We start from the raw sequence: 23,434 nt of genomic DNA on the forward strand, positions 1-23,434 counted from the left end.
AATATAAAACAATAGGGTTGGCAAGATGGCCAAACAGGAACAGGTCTGGTCTGCAGCTCCCAGCGAGATCAATGCAGAAGGCAGGTGATTTCTGCATTTCCAACTGAGGTAACTGGCTCCTCTCACTGGGACTGGTTAGACAGTGGGTGCAGCCCAGCGAGGGCAAGCCGAAGAAGGGTGCGGCATCACCTGACCCAGGAAGTGCAAGGGGTAGGGGAACTCCTTCCCCTAGCCAAGGGAAACAATGAGGCACTGCGCCATGAGGAATGGTGCACCCCAACCCAGATACTCCACTTTTCCTTGCAACCTGCAGACCAGGAGATTCCCTCAGGAGCCTACGCCACCAGGGCCCTGGGTTTCAAGCACAAAACTGGGCAGCCATTTGGGAAGACACTGAGCTAACTGCAGAATTTTATTTTCCATACCCCACTGATGCCTGGAATGCCAGCGAGATAGAACCATTCACTCCCCTGGAAAGAGGGGCTAAAGCCAGGGAGCCAAGTGGTCTAGCTCAGCTGATCCAACCCCTACAGAGCCCAGCAAGCTAAGATCCACTGGCTTGAAATTCTTGCTGCCAGAACAGCAGTCTGGTTGATCTGGAATGCTCGAGGTTGGTAGGGAGAGTGGCAACCACCATTACTGAGGCTTGAGTAGTGTGAACAAAGTGAGCAGTGTGAACAAAGCTGCCAGGAAGTTCAAACTGGGTGGAGCCCACTGCAGGTAGGCAAAGTCACTGTAGCCAGACTTTCTTTCTAGATTTCTCCTCTCTGGGAAGGGCATCGCTGAAAAATAGGCAGCAGCCCCAGTCAGGGGCTTATAGATAAAACTCCCATCTCCCTGGGACAGAGCACCTAGGGGAAGGGGTGGCTGTGGATGCAGCTTCAGCAGACTTAAAAGTTCCTGCCTGCCAGCTCTGAAGAGAGCAGCAGATCTCCCAGCACGGTGCTCGAGCTCTGCTAAGGGACAGACTGCCTCTTCAAGTGGGTCCCTGACCCCTGTGCCTCCTGACTGGGAGATACCTCCCAGCAGGGGTCGACAGACAGCTCATACAATAGAGCTCCAGCTGGCATCTGGTGGGTGCCCCCTAGGACGAAGCTTCCAGATGAAGGAACAGGGAGCAATCTTTGCTGTTCTGCAGCCTCCATTGGTGACACCCAGGTAAGCAAGGTCTGGAGTGGACCTCCAGCAAACTCCAGCAGACCTGCAGCAGAGGTACTTGACTGTTGGAAGGAAAATTAACAAACAGAAAGGAATAGGATCAACATCAACAAAAAGGATGTTCACACAGAAACCTCATCTGAAGGTCACCAACATCAAAGACCAAAGGTAGATAAATCCACAAAGATGAGAAAAAAACAGTGGAAAAGGGCTGAAAATTCCAAAAACCAGAATGCCTCTTCTCCTGCAAAGGATCACAGCTCCTCACCAGCAAGGAAATGAAACTGGATGGAGAATGAGTTTGACGAATTGTCAGAAGCAGGCTTCAAAAGGTGGGTAACAACAAACTCCTCTGAGCTAAAGGAGCATGTTTTAACCCAATGCAGGGAAGCTAAGAACCTTGAAAAAAGGCTAAAGGAATTGCTAACCAGAATAACTAGTTTAGAGAAGAACATAAATGACCTGATGAAGCTGAAAAAACACAGCATGGGAACTTCATGAAGCATACACAAATATCAATGGCCAAATCGATCAAGCGAAAGAAAGTATATCAGAGATTGAAGGTCAATTTAATGAAATAAAGCATGAAGACAAGATTAGAGAAAAAGAATGAAAAGGAACGAACAAAGCCTTCAAGAAATATGGGACTATGTGAAAAGACCAAACCTATGTTTGATTGGTGTACCTGAAAGTGATGGGGAGAGTGGAACCAAGTTGGAAAATAGTCTTGAGGATATTAACCAGGAGAACATCCCCAGCCTAGCAAGGCAGGCCAACATTCAAATTCAGGAAATACCAGGAACACCACAAAGATTCTCCTCGAGAATAGAAACTCCAAAACACATAATCATTAGATTCACCAAAGTTGAAAAGAAGGAAAAAAATGTTAAGGGTAGCCAGGAAGAAAGGTTGGGTTACCCACAAAGGGAAGCCCATCAGACTAACAGCAAATCTCTCTGCAGAAACCCCACAAGCCAGAAGACAGTGGGGGACAATATCCAACATTCTTAAAGAAAAGAATTTTCAATCCAGAATTTCATGTCCAGCTAAAATAAGCTTCATAAGCAAAAGAGATATAAAATCCTTTGTGGACCAACAAATGCTGAGAGATTTTGTCAACACCAGGTCTATCTTACAAGAGCTCCTGAAGGAAGCACTAACTATGGGAAGTAACAACTGGTACCAGCCACTGCAAAAACATACCAAATTGTAAAGATCATTGACTCTATGAAGAAACTGTATCAACTAATGGGCAAAATAACCAGCTAGCATCATAACGACAGGATCAAATTCACACATAACAATATTAACCTTAAATATAAATGGGCTAAATCCCCCCATTAAAAGACACAGACTGGCAAGTTGGATAAGGAGTCAAGACCCATCAGTGTGCTGTATTCAGGAGACCAAGCTCATGTGCAAAGACACACATAGGCTCAAAAGAAAGGGATGTAAGAATATTTACCAAGCAAATAAAGCAAAAAAAAAAAAAAAAAAGTAAGCAGGGGTTGAAATCCCAGTCTCTGATAAAACATACTTTAAACCAACAAAGACCAAAAAAGACAAAGAAGGGCATTACATAATGGCAAAGGGATCAATGCAACAAGAAGAGCTAACTATTATAAATATATATGCACCCAATACAGGAGCACCCAGATTCATAAAGCAAGTTCTTAGAGACCTACAAAGAGACAGTGTCTCAGACCACAATGCAACCAAATTAGAACTCAGGATTAAGAAACTCACTAAAAACTGGACACCTACATGGAAGCTGAACAACCTGCTACCAAATGACTACTGGATAAATAAGGAAATTAAGGCAGAAATAGATAAGTTATTTGAAATCAATGAGAACAAAGATACAACATACCAGAGTCTCTGGGACACAGCTAAAGCAGTGTTTACAGGGAAATTTATAGCATTAAATGCCCACAGGAGAAAGCAGGAAAGATCTAAAATCGACACCCTAACATCACAATTAAAATAACAAAAAAGCAAGAGCAAACAAATTCAAATGCCAGTGGAAGACAAGAAACAACTAAGATCAGAGCAGAAATGAAGGAAACAGAGGCATGAAAACCCCTTCAAAACATCAATGAATTCAGGAGATGGTTTTTTTGAAAAGATTAACAAAATAGATAGACCACTAGCCAGACTAATAAAGAAGAAAAGAGAGAAGAATCAAATAGACACAATAAAAAATGATAAAGGAGATATCACCACTGATACCACAGAAATACAAACTACCATCAGAGAATACTATAAACACCTCTATGCAAATAAACTAGAAAATCTAGAAGAAATGGATAAATTCCTGGACATGTACACACTCCCAAGACTAAATCAGGAAGAAGCAGAATCCCTGAATAGACCAATAACAAGTTCTGAAATCCAGGCAGTAATTAACAGCCTACCAACCAAAAAAAAAAAAAAAAAAAAAAAAAAAAGCCCAAGACCAGATACATTCACATCCAAATTCTACCAGAAGTACAAAGAAGAGCAGGTACCATTCCTTCTGAAATTTTCCCAAGCAATAGAGAAAGACAGCCTCCTCCCCAACTCATTTTAAGAGGCCAGCATCATCCTGATACCAAACCTGCCAGAGACACAACAAAAAAAGAAAATTTGAGGCCAATATCACTGATGAATATCAGTGTGAAAATCCTCAATAAAATACCAGCAAACCCAATTCAGCAGCACATCAAAAAGTTTATCCACCACGATCAAGTTGGCTTCATCCCTGGGATGCAAGGCTGGTTCAATATACACAAATCAATAAATGTAATCCATCACATAAAGGGAAACAATGATGAAAAATATATGATTATCTCAATAGATGCAGAAAAGGCCTTCAATAAAATTCAACACCACTTCATGTTTAAAAACTCTCAATAAACTAGGTATTGATGGAACATATCTCAAAATAATAAGAGTTATTTATGACAAACTCACAGCCAATATCATACTGAATGGGCAAAAGCTGGAAGCATTGCCTTTGAAAACCAGTGCAAGACAAGGATGTCCTCTCTCACCACTCCTATTCAACACAGTATTGGAAGTTCTGGCCAGGGCAATTGAGCAAGAGAAAGATATAAAGCATATTCAAATAGGAAGAAAGAAAGCCAAATTGTCTCTGTTTGCAGATTACATGATTGAATATTTAGAAAACTCCATCATCTCAGCCCAAAATGTCCTTAAGCTGATAAGCAACTTCAGTAAATCTCAGGATACAAAATCAATGTGCAAAAATCACAAGCATTTCTATAGACCAATAATGACCAAACAGAGAGCCAAATCATGAGTGAACTCCCATTCACAATTGCTACAAAGATAATAAAATATCTAGGAATACAACTTATAAGGGATGTGAAGGACGTTTTCAAGGAGAACTACAAACCGCTGCTCCGGGAAATAAGAGAGGATACAAACAAATGGAAAACATTCCATGCTCATGGATAGAAAGAATCAATATTGTGAAAATGGCCATACTGCCCAAAGTAATTTATAGATTCAATGCTATCCTTATCAAGACATCATTGGCTTTCTTCACAGAATTAAAAAAAAAACTTGACATTTCATATGGAACCAAAAAAGAGCCCATATAGCCAAGACAATCCTAAGCAAAAAGAACAAAGCTGTAGGCATCACGCCACCTGACTTCAAACTGTACTACAAGCTACAGTAACCCAAACAGCATGGTACTTCTACCAAAACAGATATATAGACCAATGGAACAGAACAGAGGCCTCAGATATAAGGACACACATCTACAACCATCTGATCTTTGACAAACCTGACAAAAACAAGCAATGTGGAAAGGATTCCCTATTTTATAAATGATGTTGGAAAAACTGACTAGACATATGCAGAAAACTGAAACTGGACCCCTTCCTTACACCTTATACAAAAATTAACTCAAGATGGATTAAAGACTTAAACATAAGACCTAAAACCATAAAAACCCTAGAAGAAAACCTAGGCAATACCATTCAGGACATAGGCATGGGCAAAGACTTCATGACTAAAACAGCAAAAGCAATGGCAACAAAAGCCAAAATTGACAAATGGGATCTAATTAAACTAAAGAGCTTCTGCACAGCAAAAGAAACTACCATCAGAGTGAACAAGCAAACTATAGAATGGGAGAAAAATTTTGTAGTCTATCCATCTGACAAAGGACTAATATCCAGAATCTACAAGGAACTTAAATAAATTTACAAGAAAAAACACAAACAACCCCACTAAAAAGTGGGAGAAGGATATGAACAGACACTTATCAAAAGAAGACATTTATGCAGTCAAAAAACATGAAAAAAAAGCTCATCATCACTGGTCATTAGAGAAATGCAAATCAAAACCACCATGAGATACCATCTCATGCCAGTTAGAATGGCGATCATTAAAAAATCAGGAAACAACAAATGCTGGAGAGGATGTGGAGAAATGGGAACACTTTTACACTGTTTTTGGGAGTGTAAATTAGTTCAACCATTGTGGAAGACGGTGCGGTGATTCCTCAAGGATCTAGAGCCAGAAATACCATTTGACCCAGCAATCCTATTACTGGTTGTATACCTGAAGGATTAAAAATAATTCTACTATAAAGACACATGCACACATATGTTCACTGCAGCACTGTTCACAAAAGCAAAGACTTGGAACCAACCCAAATGCCAATCAATGATAGACTGGATAAAGAAAATGTGGCACATATATACCATGGAATACTATGCAGCCATAAAAAAGGATGAGTTCATGCCCTTTGCAGCGACATGGATGAAGCTGGAAACCATCATTCTCAGCAAACTAATACAAGAACAGAAAACCACACACCACATGTTCTCACTCATAAGTGGGAGTCGAACAATGAGAACACATGGACACAGGGAGGGGAACATTACATACTGGGACCTCTCAGGGGGTGAGAGACTATGGGAGGGATAGCATTAGGAGAAATATCTAATGTAGATGACGGGTTGATGGGTACAGCAAACCACCATGGCACATGTATATCTATGCAACAAACCTGCACATGTATCCCAGAACTTAAAGTATTATAGATAGATAGATAGATAGATAGATAGATAGATAGATAGATAGATGAAACAACAAATACTAGCTTTTTATACAAACACAAATATTTCTTATGTTGGGCTTTTAAAACCATTTAGCCATACTAGAGTATTTCCAACTAGTTTTAATCGAAAAATACATCATCTAGTATCTTAAAAGAGAATTGCAACTGGTATAATCTTTAGTTTTTAAACCAGTGCTACTCCAAGTACAGTCTGAGGACCAGCAGCATCATTAGGATGTGGGAGCTATTTAGAAATGTAATCATCTGGTTCCACCTGAGATCTACAGAATGAAAATCTCTACAATTCCTGACTCTCTCACAGGAGTTAGGAATGTGTCGTTTAACAAACTCACCAGGTGATTCTGATGTATGCTAAATGTTGAGATATTAATCTAGATACATATGAAATCTCGAAGCTAGAAAAAATCTGGGGGTCTTTTAGTCTAGTCCTTTTTCAACTGGATGAGAAACTGAGATTAGAAAGGGATAAGGTTCATGTCTACGTGGCAGATCTGAGATCCCAACTAGAACTCCTGATCCCAAGCCTGGGTTCTCTTCCCTTCAATAGTCGAAACAAAATGATTTTGAATTAATACTAAATGGAATTTGAGTTAATACTAGGTGCAATTTGGGATCCAAAATATAGTTATCACATATTGCAAATTGTCAAATTAACCAAAAGTTATTGAATTAAAAAGAAGAATGGAAATTTTGTAGTCTTTGGCTGCTGGGAAGAAATCATGCCGAGTATGACCTTTCTCTTCACCCCATCACTGAGCACATGATGCACGTAGGCATTGCGCATACACACAGCTATACATAGGGAAATTTCACTCCAGATGTGTAAGTCTGTTATGAGGAAGTCCTTCCTGCCAATGATGAATTTGGGAAGATCAGACATGTGACTTATTCCTGACCTTAGAGGGAGAACATTAGTTCTTTTACAATGAAGAAATATGCTTACCATAGACTTTTATAGATTCCCTTTATCAGATTGAGAGAGTATCCTCGTGTTCTTTCTTTGCTGAGAATTTTTTTCTGGAATAGATGGAGGATTTTGTAAGTGCTACAAGAGATAATTTTGCAAGTTCACTGCAATAACTTTTTAATATGATTTTTCTTTTTTAGCTTGTAACATTGTGAATACATTGATATATTTTCTGCTAAACCAACCCTATATTTTTGGAATAAAGCCCACTTGCTTATGATGTATTATCCATTCAATCTATTTTGTGCTCAATTTGCTAATATGTTTGAAATTTTTGTACAAATGTTTATGAGAAATACAAACCAGTAGATGTTCTTGGTTTTTTGTTTGTTTGTTTTTTCCTTGGAATTCCCTTGCCTGGTTTTGATATTAGTTTAATAGTAGCCTCATAGAACAAACTGAAAAGTATTCCTGATTTATTAATTTTTGAAACAGTCTATGTGAAATTGATATTGTTTTCCTATTAAATATTTGTTAGAGCTCACCAGGTAAGCAATCAGCCTAGAGTTATCTTTGTGGGAAGTTTTTGTTTGTTTTGTTTTTGTTTTTTTCCACTCCCTACCCCCTCTGCTATAGGAAGTTTTATAACTACAATACTACAATTTCAAGTTCTTTAACAAATATAGGTGTATTCAGATTACCTATTTCTTTTTGAGTGAGCTTTGATATTTAATGTCTTTCAATGATTCATGGCCTGGAAATTCTCTCAAGGCATTAAACTAAGGTGATTATAGGGCTGCCCCATTTGTTTCCCATCTCTCAGAAATTATTGTTCTTGTTGCCTTATGTAAAATGGATTAAAATTATTATTTCATAATACTTACACATTTTAAATTTGTCTTATATGCATGGGTATCCCTGCTTCTTAATTTTCACTAAAAGTGAAAGTTATACATCATGCCTTTCATTGGCCTTTGCATGGTATATATTATCCGATGTATGGTATATATTTTCCCAGGCTTTTACTTTTAATCTATCTGCTTTGTCTTTTCTATTTAAACTTCATTTCTTATATTAAGTATACAGTTGAGTCTGCCTTGAAGAAAAACAAAATTCCATCTGACCATCTCTGCCTTTTATGTGGCATGTTAGGCTATTTACATTTAATATAATCATTAGTATATATTGATGTAAATCTACCATCTTGGTATTTGTTTTCTAATTGTCTTTTCTGCAACTTAGATTTTTCTGCCTTCTTTTGGATTAAATATTATTTTTATTACATTTTACTTCTACTATTGACTTATTATCTACTCCTTTTTATTTCATTGTATAATGATTGCTTTAGAGTTTGCAATATACCTCAATAACATCACAATCCACCTTCAAATAATATTTTTTAAACTTGTATATAGTCTAGCAACCATATAATTATATGCCTCCGTTTCTCCCTCCTGTTCCTTGTCATATATTTTATTCTACTATTTTTGTAATGTTTTTTCTGAGAACTTTAAACTTCACAACACATTGATATTATTTTTGCTTAAAACATCATCTTTTTTAAAAATTAAAAAATGAGTTAAAAGTCTGATATTCATTTTTATCTATCTTTTCTTTCAGATGCTTTTCATTGATTAGTTTACATTTAAATTTCCTTCTGATATCATTTTTCATCTGCTTAAAGGAGTTTGTTTAATATTTCCTGTTGTATATGTCTGCTGGCAATAATTTTTTCAGGTTTATTGGTCTGAAAAAAAGTTCTATTTTGCTTTGTTATTTGAAACATCTTTTCACTGGATAAGGAATTCTATATTGACCATATTTTCTTTCAAATATTTGAAGCTGTTACTCTACTCTTTGCTGGCTTAACAGAAGTCTGTTGTTATTCTTAAACTTATTCTTTGTAATGTGACTTTTTCTCTGACTGATATTAAGATTTTCTCTGATTTTCTATAATTTGATTATGATGTGACTTGGCATTCTTTCTTAATGATTTTTACCGAACTTCCTGGATCAGTGAGTTCCCTCCACCCCCTTTCCTCTGAGATTTCAATTATACATGTATTAGCTAGTAGATATTGTCCCAAGGATCTTGAATCTTTTTGGTTTTTTTGTAAATCAGGATTTTGTTCTCTCTGTTTGCTTTATTGTATACAGTTTCTATTGCTATGTCTTCAAGATAATTAATCTTTTCTTTTATGATGTCTAGTGTGTTCTTAATTCCATATGGTGTTTTTCATTGTAGTTATTATATTTTTCACCTCTAAAAGTTCCATGTGAAATGTTTTTATATCTATTTTTTCTTATCATTTTATGTTTTGCTCTACATCGTTAAACATGTGAATTTTGTTTGTAAGAGTATTTATACATTGTTGATAATTTCATCATTGCTATTATTTCTGGACCAATTTCTATTAATTGATTTTTCTGTTAGTTATCGGTCTTATTTTTGTGCTCTTTTGCTGAACATTTTAATTTTAGTTTTGATTGGTAATGGGCATTGTGGATTTTATATTATCAATTGCTCTGTTTTGTTATTTTCCTTTAAATAATGTTGAGTTTTGTTTTGGCATGTTACTTGGAAAATTTTAATTATCTAAGAGATAAGTTACTTATAATTAGTTGTATCATTTTGAGTCTTCTTTTAAACTTTATTACAGTGTGTCTGTAGTATAAAAACTAAAGTTTCAAGTGTTGTCTTTATATCTTTGAGCCTCACAGGATCCACTCCCATGCTGTGAGTATATGTGACCAATAAACCGCCAAGCTCTTTCTGTCCATTGTTAGGTATCCTGTGTTCAGTCATCTTATACTATTTAGGGTGAGAAATCCCTTCTTTACCAGTGGGGTGAGTAGAAGGTCATCAAAACAGTGTCAAAAGCAGCCCTCCATCTGAGACCAATGCAGCACCACTAAAGTGATACCCTTTCAATAATTCTATCTGATGCACTTCGTTTTACATGATCTTTACACATCCACTGCTAGGACCATGAACAGCTCTCAATTCTGCATGAATTGTAGAAATTATTCTGCCTACCCCTTTATGGAAAATCTTTCTGTGATCCTCAGGTAGTTTTCCTTTCACTCATGTGTAGATCACTTAGCTAAAGACTCAAGGGGCCCCTCTAAAAATCTCTGGAACTCTTTTTGTGCAGTTTTCTGTTAGTAATCTCACTAGCAAATTCTAGCCAGCTCACCCTCCCCAAGCTCAGATTTTTTTTTTTTTTCTTTTCAACTTAGCAAGACCACTAGGCTCTGTTTCAGTGTCTATACCTGCACAACAGCATGAAAACTGCCTCTAACCAATAAATTGGTAAAATCATAGGGCTCACTTTATTTCCCTTCTTTCAGGAATCACAGTACTGTGCTGTTTTCTTGTCCAATTTCTAAAAACTTCTGTGCCCCGTGTATCTATTTTTGTAGTTGTTTAAGGCAATAGATGTGGGTAAAATCTGGTACCTATTAGTTAATATTGAACAAATTCAAATCACCAGAAAAGTTCTAAATTAAAAATTTTAAGTGCATTTTTAAACAAATATTTATTTGCTCGTAAATCTTTTTAAATGTTTTTTCTTTCTTTTTTCTTTCTTTTTTTTTTTTTTCCGAGACGGAGTCTCGCTCTGTCGCCAGGCTGGAGTGCAGTGGCACGATCTCAGCTCACTGCAAGCTCCGCCTACCAGGTTCACGCCATTCTCCTGCCTCAGCCTCCCGAGTAGCTGGGACTACGGGCGCCCGCCACCATGCCCAGCTAATTTTTTGTATTTTTAGTAGAGACGGGGTTTCACTGTGTTAGCCAGGGTGGTCTCGATCTCCTGACCTCGTGATCCTCCCGCCTCAGCCTCCCAAAGTGCTGGGATTACAGGCATGAGCCACCGCTCCCAGCCTCTAAATGTTTATTTTTCAAATAGAAATGAAAGCTAATTCCCTTTGAAGGAATGCTGAGATATTTATAGATGTATGAAGGACCTAGTCTTAAAGGTTTACTTTGAAACCCTAGAAACTCAATTTTCACTAAGATGTATTTGTTGTTCCTTAGCAATGCTTCCCATTTTTTCTCAATTCCATCTTGCAGATCTTTTGTCATCGTATATCACTGGATTATCTAATCTATTTCCGTTCTCGACCCTATTTTCAATCTCTTGCTCATCAATGCCAAACAGATTGTTATTTATCACTATCTTCACCATAATACTATCCTGCTCAAAATTGATAGTTTTCTAATGCTTACATCATTAAATCAAAACTTTAAAAAATTTGAGCTGCCTTATAACCTATACCATAAAACAAATGTTATCTACTACTAGTATTACATTCTGCCTACAATTCAAAACCCTACCGAATGTGTTTCTAACTTATTTCTGCTAGTAGTGAAGGTCACAGATTTAATGGTATTAAACTAAAATATGATTAGCTTCCTATTTTTAAACATCTACTTGTCAGTATTTGAATGCTGCTTTAAGGGATAATTCTTCTCACTTTTATATATTATAATATGCATCTGTAATATATATGTGTAATATATAGTATATGTCATACGTAATATATATAACACTATATATTACATATGCATATTATACCTTACACATATAATATAGGTTATATATGTGTTACAGTACTTTACATGTAATAAAATGTTAATTTTAATACAACTCTGTATAGTAGATTCTATATCCATCTCCATTTTACAGTTGAGTAAATAGACAGTTAAAGGCATACACAAATATACACCATAAATATATCACGGTACTTCATATGTGTATATGGTTTCTCTGTTTCCAGAACTGATCATCTTAACCAGCATGGACAATGTAAATAGAATATGTAAGTGGGTAATGTAGAAAATATAAAGGATGCAATTTTTATTTATTTATAGAATCTTGAATTCTATAAATAAATTATATCATAATTCAAGCAACAAAAAGTAAATAGAAAAAGGGTGATGTATGTGATAAAGAGTAAAAGCTCCAATGACTACTTAATAGTAATGTAACTTTACATACCACTGCATCTCTTACATACCATACCACTTTTTTTTTAACTTTTAAGTTCAGGGGTGCATATGCAGGTTTGTTATACAGGTAAACTTGTGTCACGGGGGTTTGTTGTACAGATTATTTCATCACGCAGTACTAAGCCTAGTAACTGTTAGTTATTTTTCCTGATCCTCTCCATCCTCCCACCCTCTGATAGGCCCCCGTGTCTGCTATTCCCCTCTACGTGTAATGTGTTCTCATCATTTTGCTCACTCTTATAAGTGAGAACATGTGGTATTTGATTTTCTGTTCCTGCATTAGTTTTCTAAGGATAATGACCAACAGATCCATCCATGTTTATGGCTGCATAGTATTTCATGGTATTCCACTTTTTAACTAATGTATCTAACTACCATTTGAATAAATACTGTTTGTTTAAGTACCATTAAATATATAATGCAAAAAATAGTTAAAATTAAATAATAAATTTTTAGAAGTACAAAAGGAGTTAATAAATGCATCATGTCATTCTTAAGTCATCAATGGTCAATTAGATCAAACATTATGAGTATAGGGTATACCTGAATAAGTTTATAAATAAGACTCATTTAATAGCTATGTATTGACTAAATTCTGCAGAAATTACACTACCTTTTCAAGTATCTTTGTAATATGAAAAAAAATTTTGAATGCAGGATTTTGCATAAGCAAAACCTTAACAGAATGAAAAATTGGTACAGAATAGACATAGAATAATGTGACACGAAGCAAATGATATTCAAAACATATGCCACTCATTTAAAAAATTATTTAAAGAGAAATCAATAGTCTTAAGTGCCTTTATTAAGTTAAATACAAGGTTGGGCGTGGTGGCTCACACCTGTAATCCCAGCACTTTGGGAAGCTGAGGTGGGCAGATCATTTAAGACCAGGAGTTTCAGACCAGCCTGGCCAACATGGCAAAACCTCGTCTCTACTAAAAATATAAAAATTAGCCTGGTGTGGTGGTGTGTGCCTGTAATCCCAGCTACTCAGGAGGCTGAGGCAGGAGAATCGTTTGAACCTGGGAGGCGGAGGTTACAGTGAGCTGAGATCGTGCCCCCGCACTCTACCCCAGGTGACAGAGCAAGACTCCATCTCATAAATAAATAAATAAATAAATAAATAAATAAATAAACAAACAAACAAAGAACAAGAAAATAAGGGTTTACATCTAAGAAATTAGAAAAAAGGGATAGCAAATGAAAAATAAGAAAGATGCTGAGCATTAAGTATAGGGAAAATAAGAAAATAAATAAAAAGAAAATAAAGATACAGATGAAAGGAATTAAGAAAGCTAAAAGTTGGAATTTTTATCTCAGCAAAAGAATGAAATGGCAGAATTGGAAAACACGAGAAGAGCATGAGCAAATACAGCCAGCAGAGCTGGTACAGGTGCTTCTCTCTGACTATAAACAGAAAATTGTGGAAGAAATAATTTTTTAAATGGCTTAACACAACCCTTAACTTGAAAGACTCCAGGAGCGATAAATGAAGTAAAACAATTATAGGGAAGGAAGATGAAGCTAATATCCTAGCCCATGGAGTATTCAACCAGGTATTTCAGTAGGGCCTGGGATTCTAAGTCAAACAAGCTGACTGAAGTATGACAAGGTATCAAAACAGTGAAAAATCTTTACACACTTCTCTCACAAAGTGATAGTCAAAGCAGGTAAATTTTTTAAGGATAAGAAGTTTTGAGCAACAAAATTTATAATTTAGAGAACAATTAGGGAATGCACATTCTTTTCGAGCTCAAATGAGTCATTTTTTAAAGTTGACCAGGTTCTAAGCCACAAAGTAGTCTCAGTGTATGCCGAAAAGCTATTAAGGTATATACCACATTTTATAAGTACTTGGCTCTAAAATAAAAGTACTAATGAAAAGATAGCCTTAAAAAACAAGTAAACCAACATCTTAGTGGAAAACATGTGGGCATTTAAAAGAGCAAAGTTCTGGACAGGCCATGAGTCAAAGAAGAAATCATATGGACAGTGATTATTATTAAACATTAAGTCATGAATTACAATTAAACTCTCAAATAGCAAAACTTGTGCAATGTAATTAAGACAGTTTTTAAAGAAAAATGTATAGTCTTAAAATGCACATATTACAAAATAAGAAAAACTAAGAATGAATAATTCACCCAATAACTAAAAATAATAAGAGTAAATCCTAGAAATAGAACAAAGAGAATAAAACTAAAATCAATTATCAATTAATATTAAAAACAAAGAATAAAATAAACCAAAAATTGTTTTTGAACAAACTAATATAATAGAAAAATCTATAACACGTTTGATGAGAAAGAGAAAGAGAGGAAGACAATGCAAGAAGAAGGGAAGGACAGAAATAGAGAGCGGTAGAGTTGTGCTGGTAAACCAGCTCTCTCTAGGGTGGGAATTGGTTCCTATTCATAGGGGTCTCTGATTTCCATGGTGTAGATCCTGCCACCAATGCTGATTTTAATCTACCAACATGATGCCACTGAATGCAAATTGGGAAGAGATTCATAGACACTTGGCTCTTGGCAGCTGGAACAAGTCAGCTCCAGCACACCACTGGAAAGATCACAAAGAAAAAATATTAGAATGGAAAAACAGGAGCCAGTGGAATAAAAATTTAAAATATTATAAGAATATTCTGAATAACTCTGTCAATATAAATGAAAACTTGGACAAAATGGACAATTTCTTAGAGAAATGTAACTTACCAAAATAGACCCCAAAGGAAACCTGACAAAAACAAAATTACAGCTAGATAGGAAGAATAAGTTTTAGTGTCCTGTAGCACTGTAGAATGACTATAATTAAGAATAATATATTATATAGTTTCAAATAGCTAGGAGGAGGATATTGAATGTTCTCAACACAAAGAAATGACAAATGTTTAAGATGATGGATAAGCTAATTACCTTGATCTGGTCACTATTTATTATATGTATCACAACATTGCTATGTACCTATAAATATGTACAATTATTACCTATTGGCACATAAATATGTGCCAATTTAAAAAACTGTTTTAAAAAACCAGATCATTAAGATAGTGAATCAATAGCTTAAATAGTAAAGATAGTGAATTAACAGTTTAAAATACATCAATTACTTAACATAACAAAACAAGCAAAACAAATGGGCCCACCAGATTTTTAAAATGAGTGTAACCTAATTTTTATTTTATTTTATTTTATTTATTTATTTATTTATTTTTGAGAAGGAGTCTTGGTCTGTCACCCAGGCTAGAGTGCAATGGTGTACTCTCAGCTCACTGCAACCTCCGCCTCCTGGGTTCAAGCGAATCTCCTGCCTCAGCCTCCCAAGTAGCTGTAACTACAGCCATGCACTACCACACCCAGCTAATTTATTGCTCTTTTTTTGTACTGGAATTACTATTTGAAAGAAAAGATCAACCCCAAATTATACAAATGATTTAGAGGATATGAAAAGAAGAAATTTCTCTGTAGTGATCTCATTTTGTCAGGCCAAGGTAGCCTTTACCCCAGAATCAGACGTAAATACTATAAGAAAGGAAAATTTTAAGTTGATGTCACAAAGGCTTCTAAATAAAATCAGCAAATGGAACCTTCAATGTTTGTCTGTATGCCTCCATCTGAGTATACCATAACTAAGTTGGAAACATCTACATCAAAAGATTTTTTTTTGTATCAGTAAATCTATTACTGTAATTTCCACATTAACAAATTAAAAGAGAAAAATGATATGATAATGTCTATAGGTACAGAATGTATTTTTGATAAGTTTTAATAATCATTCATGATGCTAATAGCAATTGTAAACTCTTAGCAAACTAGAAATAGAAAAGTATTAGTCTGACCAAAACTATATATTAAAACTTTCAATAAATATAATATCTTTAAGGAAATTATAATATGTTCCTTTTAAATTAAGAATAAGACAAGATATCTGCCATTACCACTTGTATTCAGCATTGTACTAAAGGTTGTAATCTGTATAGTAAAATAATAAAAACAAACAAAATGAATATGGAATAGAAAGGAAGAAATATAAACTTATTATTTTTGTTATATTGTTGTGAATACAAAAATTTTAAGACCTGATGAACAAATTAAGTACAATAAGGTTGCTATGAGATCACTATAAAAATGAATAGGGTTCCTTTGCAATAGCAATAGATCTCATTCACAATAATTTTAGAAATGTTAAGTCACTTGGGAATAAATCTAACAAAATAAGCAAGATATATAATTCAAATTATTTAGTGATATAAACCCTAAATAAATAGAGAGTACATCATGTTTGTGAAAAGGATGACTCAATATTTGAAAGCTGTTATTTCTTCCTAAGCTAGAATTGCCATATTTGGCAAATAAAAATATAGAAAAGCCAGTTAACTCTTAAGTTCAAATACATGAATAATAATTTTTCGATATAAGTGTGTCCCAAACATTACTGCATACTGTTGAATAAAAAATTATGACATAGGATAAACAGGCAGATAGATAGATAGATAAATAGATAGATAGATAATAGAGATGGAGATAGTTAGATATAAATATACAGATACACAGTCACGTGTCACATAACAACAGGGATACATCCTGAGAAATGCATCATTAGGTGATTACATCATCTTGTGGACATCATACAATGTACTTACATGAACCTAGATGGTATAGCCTACTACACACATAAGCCATGCAACATAACCTTTTGCTTCTAGGCTACACGTCTGCAAGCATGTCACTGTATTAAATATTGCCGGCAATTGTAACACAGTGGTATGTATTTGTGTGTCTAAGCATCGAAAAGATACAGTAAAATACGGTATTATAATCTTATGGGACTGTTCTTGTGTACGCAATATGTCATTGACTGAAATGTCAGTATGTGGCACAGGAGTGTATATAAAATGTGTTTACCTGTACTTCAATTTAACTGGGCATCCTGTATTTTATTGGGCAACTCTATGCTAAATTAATCTATCAATTCAGTACAATCCCAACATAATTTTTTGTAGAATTTAAAAATAATTCTAAAATTCACATGGAAGAGTAAGGCATGTAACGTAAAAATATGAAAATTACTTTTCCAAGAATAATGGGTAGTTTTTTGGCTTAGACCTGTATGTTTAAAGAGACACTTCTAAGAAGTCTAACCCCAAACAGAGGAGTATCTTTCTCAAAGATAAATTCAATGTTTTACCCCAGAACTCAGAAACCTTAGCTCTGTTTATAACTGCATTGGCCTATTGATTCCTTCCAGGTTGCAACAAGAGGGGAAAGGAGAACCCCCATGTCACTGGTTCTTTCTTTAATTCATATTCTCTTCTCTTTCTGTCAAGGAATCAGAGTGCTTTCAAGTTGATGCAATAAAATACAAAAATAAAACTACTCATTTTGATTGAAAATGAATCATGGCAGTCATTTCACCTCAATAACCACATTTCAGGTGTGATCCTGTGCTATTCCCTACGCTGGTATTACATCCAACATCTCATGAGAAAAGTAAACCAGGTAGACAGATGATATTGGTAAGATGGTAGAATTATTTTACAGTTCTATCCTGGTAGATAGGTGAAAACTAGTAACAGGAAATTTGGGAAAATAATATACTTACATAAAAGTGCAATCATGGGTAGAACTTGTATCAGTTAGGATTCCTTAGGTGAAAGAAACAGAAACCACCTCGGCCTAACAAGCACATAGGAATGCATAAGAGGAGTGGAGAATATAGGACACCTTTACACAGTCTTAGGGTCAGTCTTGAAGAAGTCATGAGCCAAAGTATCTCTGGGGAGAGGAGAAACTAATGGACAGTCACGGCCAGCTGGGATTAATCATCACAAACTGCTTTTTCCATCTTTTTCTGCATTTCACATGAGCTCCAAATTTCAAGGAGAGAAAAGCATCTGATGGTATCACTTGGGTCACATGTCTATCCCTTGGCTGGGAGAAATGGGGACATCTTGATTGGCAGTTCTATGGCTGCCAATAGTGAAGAAGTAGCTTTTCCAGTACAAGTTCAGGGCATCATTTCAAAAGAAAGGGAAATGAATTTTTGGCAGGCATAAACAACAGATGTCCACTGCATGACTGAATAACACAGATTTTGGGAAATGCATCCATGTAGAGCAATCTTATGATTACCAGTTGAACCTTGGTGCAGAACCCCTCTTTTTTGATAAAAGAAAGAATTCTCTCAAGATGAAACATTCTGGGAAGTGGTTAGTAGTAGATTAAGAAATGAGGTGGGTCTTTCTCTGGGGGAGGAAGGGTCTTCCTTCACTCTCCGGGGCTGGAGGCATTGTGCTGAAACCAAGATGTTATTGTAAAGCTACCCCTGACCATGGTGGCTGCTGAGCACCTCTGTTCACTGTGCAAGTAGCAACAACACCAACCATGAAGAAAGATAAGCTACTTTTAGGAGCTTCCAGTATTCATGACAGTGTTTGTGGCATCCTCCTATGTCAAGAAAAGGTGCCTCTCAGTGAGTGGTGGATAACTGATGCATGCTGCTCCCCACACTCCAAAAAAGAAAAAACGAAAAACAAAAAACACTGCCCTTCCCATCAAAAAACAAAACAGAAAAATAGTCACTTGCACTGCAGGAGAAAGTTTCTGTTGCCCAAGATCAAGATGAGTTTTCACTACTGGTAATCAGGGGACAATCTGGTCAGCAGAGTAACCTTCAAGAGAATCAGCAGCCACAGTAACACAGCACAGATGCAAGATGAGAGTGCTAGAGTGAAAGAAAGCACTTCTTCCAGAGCAACTTCTAAATTCTACATATTCAGTGAAAATCCATTTAACCATTCTTGTATAATAAGGTAACATACAAAAACACTAAGAGGAAAACAGATACATATATGCGTGTGTGTGTGTATATATATATATAAATAATAGTACAAGGGTGGTGGCCAGTTTGCAATCTTTTGTTTATATATACACATACATACACAAATATATGTACACACATATATAAAGTTTTGAATCGTGTTTTATTGTATATAATAGAACAAGAGAGAAATTTTGCTTAGGAAATATTTGCTACTAATATTTTCAAACAATTTTTTATTCCCTTTTTATTTAAGGTATGTTTGATGTGCAAAAGCTTGCCAATTTTGTGACGTCAAAAACGTTATCCTTTTCGTTTGTAATTTCTTCCATTTCTTCTATGTTTAGAAAGTACTTTTGTTCAAAACACCAATGTTGTGGTCTCTATAATTTATTTTTTAAACTTTGGCATATGTAATGTGCTATTATTTAAGGGACAATTGATTTAACTTATGCTTTATATGAGATCATTTGCCCTAATCAGGAATGCTCATACAAAAGGTAATTATTTAGCATTTAATCAGAAAGGCCACATTTCAAAGACTATACGTACTGCATCTAATTTATCTTTGATGAAACTGTTGCTTATTGATGAAATTAATGGTATGGGAGATACATATATTGAATAAAAGATTTCAGAGACACTTCCACAAGCATTCAGAGAGTCATATCCTACTCACTTAAGGATGGCACCAAGCCGTGATCCCTAGTAAGATTTTTTTGCATGCTTTCCAATGGATGTATGGGTGGCAGAATTTGATCTGCCATTGCTTTCTTTATAACCTGATAGGTTGTGGGGAAGTAGTTGAACTTCATCCACCTCTGAACATTGGAGGCTACTACTAATTTTTAAAAATAACCTAAGAGTTATACAAGATTGAATTGGCTTACACCATTTCATGAGAATGAGTTAAATATTCACCTGTATCTTCTTCTCACTTATTTCTGAGTTTTATCTTTTGTAGCCAACTCTTGACCCACTTGAAGTTTTGAATCTCAAATGGCTATGGGAATGGAGCCATTCACATAAATGTGTGAGGCAAACCGGCATAAAACAGGAGGTGGGAAGAATTGTGCCAAATTGCAGAGCACCAGGGGAGCTGTCACTCCTCTGTTCTTGCCAAATGCTGCCATCTGGGAATGTGAGTCCAGTGTTGTTGTATCTTCTGTTTTACTTTTTCCTCCCACATTAAAAAACAGAAAACAAAAAAAAAAATTTATAGTTTGTGTTAAATTTTTTTGAGTGTTATAATACGATGCAACAAACCATATACATTTGTGGCCCAGTTATAGTACAAGGGTGGTCACCAGTTTGCAATCTTTGGTTTACAGTATAAGAGGTGAATGTAACATATATATTTTTATCTCCAAGTAGGCAATATTTCCCCAAAATTGTTGGAAACAGTCTTTCTCGTTAAGATCTTATCCTTCCGCCACCAAACACTGTATACTTGTACACTAGCAACTGTCCTACTAATAAGTATATTCTTCCACCACTTCCATATTATTTTCATAACAAATTCCACAATTTTAACTATTACTATTTTTGGAAGCATTTTTAAAACTACGAAAAAATCCTCATCCATTTAAAAACCAGCAGCTCTCCACTGGTATTGTTTTACAAATTTTTCTTTCCCGTACACTTAAGTAAATTTAAGAATAATCTTGTGCATCTTCAACAATATCCTTTGATATGTTAATTGAAATTTTATCTCCTAAATGGTTATTGCTAATATATAAATTTCTTTTTATTTATTTTGTATCTGAATGTTTGACTTACATTTCTTCTGGTTTTAAGAATTTTAAAATGTATTATTTTAGGTTTTCTAAGCATATAATTATCTGATCAATTGATAGCCCATTTTCTGGGCTATGGAACATTTTACATAACATGAAGAGTTTTGAGTTATAGAAAGCTTGAAAGTGTTTGACAGCAAACTGTCATGCCTGGAACAATTTTTTTGAGGTAATACCATGATTATTGGATATATTTTTTTTGATTCTTCTCATGTTTATTTTCCTAAAAAACTATTTACTTAAGACCTTTATTGATACCAACTATGTGTCATTGTTCTATGTGCAATGGGCAATAAAGACACACAGAATCCTCTGTATGTCCTTATATATGAAAGAAACATATTCTCAGAAGACAGATAATAAACTAACACATAAAATTTTAAAATATCAGCTAATGATAAATGCCCAGGTGAAATTAAAAGAGTGTGATATTATGCTGAGTGGCAGGCTGAGGGATTTTGAGAAGCTATGGGTAGACAAAACAAAAACCTCTCTGAGAAAGTAACTTTTAAGCTGAGACATCACTGACAAGAAGGAACCATCAAAAATCCAAGGAAAGAGATTCCATGTAGAAAGCACAGTTAGTCCAGAGTGCGGGAAAAATTTATTTGTATACAAAGATTGGCATGCTCCAAGTTACCCATGTGACCAGAATTTTCAGACTTATTAGTACAACATAATTTAATACTGTTAACTTCCTCCATGTCTTTTCTTTTTTCCATCCTTAATAATGCTTGTCTTTGACATCATTCTTAATAAAATGTGCCTATGATATAGCTGCTACATTACGCATTTATTTTTAAATTAAAAGTTTTGGATTATCAATTCCACTTTCATTTTTATATTTAGATTTTTTTCCCTCTATTTTTGCTTCCTATTTAAAACTCTTTTTATTTTTAGTAATAAACTTTTTTTTTTTACTACCAATATTCCGAGGTAAGTTTAGTCCACACTCAACAAACAAACAAAAAAAAAGGCTAATGCCTTGTATTCTTTGTATTCTTTCTATTCTTGTTTCAAAATTGTCTCAGATTATATTATTTTTATCATTGTCTAAGATAGGAGATTTTGCTTTGAACGTTTAAATGATATTTTATTCCCATCTAATACTTTTAAATTAATATCCAGTTAATTCTATCATGGTCAGAAAATATGAATTTTTGATTTGAGAAATGTATTGAAGTATTCCTTTCAGTCTAAGTACATGAGTTTATTTTTTTCTGTCTCTTTTTGGTATTTCATGGGCATCTAAATAAGTTATAGTCTTCTCTTGTGGATATAAAGCTTTAAAGCTTCTCATGTATCTATTGATTTATCCTTATATAATCATGCAATTTCTTCTTGTCATTATCTTTTTTATCACTTATTTAATCTAACAAAGGTTGAGAGATGCATCAGTTGCCCCAAATTTTTTTTCTTCAAATGTTTTTTATATTTTTAACAGTCTGCTAGGACTGAGAAAGTAGGAAAGCCAGAAATGTGAAAGTTTGTAGCTAGAGTATGAAACTATTTGTAGCCAGACCTAGGACCTGTAACATGTATAATGATGTTTTGTGTTGTGAATACTACATGAAAAGCTAACTCAAACTGACTTAAACAATATTGAGGCTGTATAAGCTCACATAATTGAGAAGTTCAGAGAAAAGACAGCTTTTAATTGTGCTTTACTGAGGCCTCCCCATTCTCTTAGTCCCGCTGTTCTTCATGTATCAGTTTCAACTTCAAGTGGCGTTCTTCACAGTAGCAATACGAATGAGCCAGCTCCAGGTGTGACACCTGCACTTGCTGCTAACCAGAGGAGAAGAGAGTCTGTATCCCAAATTATTTACAAAAGTTTGGGAATTTCATATGGTAACAGAGGTCAAATGGTCATATCTTTATAGTCACTAGCCCAGGGGTTGGTATGCACTCACTGGCTTCATCTATTTTACATGCTCCACTTACAAGAATGAAGTACTGTTTCCCAGAATGTCATGGCCCCTCAATGGAAGTCAGGGACAACTGGTGCATTAGTCAGGGTTCTTCAGAAAACAGAACAAAATGGCTATAAATACATATATAGAAAAAGATTTATTATGAGGGAGTGGCTCATACAATTATGAGTCCCACCATCTGCCATCTGCAAGCTGGAGGTCCTGGAAGCCAGCAGTGTAGTTTCAATCTAACCCCAAAAGTCCGAGAACCAGGAAAGCCAATGATGTAAGTCCCAGTCATGTCTGAAGGCCCAAGAACCATAAGCACCAATGCCATCAGGCAGGAGAAAATTAATGTCCTCACTCAAGAGGAGAGAGTGGATTTGCCCTTCTTCCACCTTTTTGTTCAGGCCCACAACAGATTATATGATGCCCATCTGCATTGGTGAGGGTGATCTTCTTTATTCAATCTACTGATCCAAATGCTAATCTCTTCTGGAAATACCCTCACAGACACACTCAGAAATAATGTTATACCAGCTATGTGGTCATTCATTAGCCAGGAGAGTTGACATATTCAATTAACTTTCACAATAGGGAAGAGAAGAGGGGAAAATCAAATTTTAGTCAGAGGAATAGAAAATTCCTAGGTCTGGCAGAGTGTGGTGGCTCATGCCTGTAATCCAAGTACTTTGGGAGGCCAAGGCAGGTGGACTATCAGGTCAGGAGATC

At 35.3% G+C, this 23,434-nt stretch overlaps 1 long non-coding RNA gene across 4 annotated transcripts in view; it reads right to left on the reverse strand.

Annotated features, from left to right (window-relative positions):
* Window positions 1-21,716, reverse strand: part of LOC105465565 (uncharacterized) — a 90,426-nt gene extending 68,710 nt beyond the window's left edge. For 3 of the 4 annotated variants that reach the window (XR_011623346.1, XR_011623345.1, XR_977621.3), the window contains exons 1-2: window positions 17,776-21,716; window positions 7,200-7,273 (exon numbers count right to left, since the gene is read on the reverse strand). This is a non-coding gene — a long non-coding RNA (uncharacterized lncRNA). The remainder of the gene's footprint in view (window positions 1-7,199; window positions 7,274-17,775) is intronic. The other variant, XR_977622.3, reaches the window with a different exon arrangement.
* Window positions 21,717-23,434: the final 1,718 nt, after the last annotated feature.

Source organism: Macaca nemestrina, chromosome 5, assembly GCF_043159975.1.
Source record: "Macaca nemestrina isolate mMacNem1 chromosome 5, mMacNem.hap1, whole genome shotgun sequence".
Classification (NCBI taxonomy): domain Eukaryota; kingdom Metazoa; phylum Chordata; class Mammalia; order Primates; family Cercopithecidae; genus Macaca; species Macaca nemestrina.